Source organism: Etheostoma spectabile, chromosome 19 (genome assembly GCF_008692095.1).
Source record: "Etheostoma spectabile isolate EspeVRDwgs_2016 chromosome 19, UIUC_Espe_1.0, whole genome shotgun sequence".
Lineage (NCBI taxonomy): Eukaryota > Metazoa > Chordata > Actinopteri > Perciformes > Percidae > Etheostoma > Etheostoma spectabile.
The window spans coordinates 13,143,573-13,144,423 of record NC_045751.1 but is presented as its reverse complement, the minus strand read 5'-3'; the positions used below and the strand labels follow the sequence as shown (position 1 = coordinate 13,144,423).

General features: G+C 32.2%; 1 protein-coding gene across 1 annotated transcript in view; it reads left to right on the top strand.

Annotated features, from left to right (window-relative positions):
* The window catches only part of LOC116707019 (uncharacterized), a 14,196-nt gene that overhangs the window by 11,196 nt on the left and 2,149 nt on the right, over positions 1 to 851 (top strand). The gene's annotated exons all lie outside the window — the stretch shown is intronic.

Sequence of the window (851 nt, the reverse complement as noted above, 5' to 3'; positions counted from 1 at the left end):
AACATTGGTACACTGACTTGCATAACACATTATGTCCCAATACAAACACAGTGAACTTTGTTTGTGAGTAAATATTATATATGATATTGACTTAATATTTGTTCCTGCTAGAAACAGTCGACAGTTGAAAATCAAATATAAAAAATTATGTTTTGTCCAAAAGTCAGGACATTTGTCATGTTGACATTATTTCACATTAGAGGAATTATTTTTGTGATCAAATGTTTCTTTATTTTACATCAGAGGAACTTTTCATAAATACAGTGCAATAGCAACCCAGAGATGTAAAAGAAAAATCATTTTGAAAACAGATGGAGACTTGGGCTTGGTTATCAAAAGTCAGCTTTTGAATGGTTTCTATGTAATTTCTTCCTCTTCTGCAACTTGTAAAGTGAGATATTTGGGGTCACTTTAACATTTTACATCAAAGTATTTATTTATTTCCCATGTAACCATGTGCATACTGGAGAAACAGAGCTGTTATAATTATAGAAGTAGTAGTTGGAACTATCTCTGGGAAATAGCATTGGATGTTTTGTGTCAGCCCTGCTGTGCTGAATAAAAAGTGTGGTTGGTACACTTTATTGTCATGAAAAAAGTAGATAAACACAAGATGTTATAACTTTAACATATTCCAGTTTTGTAACTATGATGTAATTTTGAAAACTCGTAAAGTATCTTAGTAAAATCAGGAAGTGTAAATTGTATCCGAATATAACAAGCCAACGGAAAGTTTAGATTTTCAGTTGAGTGGGGCTCGGTAGGTAACTTTACTAGGCATGGCATGTTCGCATACAGTATAAAACAAGTCATTAAATTCAATTAAAACTTCCTTTGCCAGTTTCTAGCAC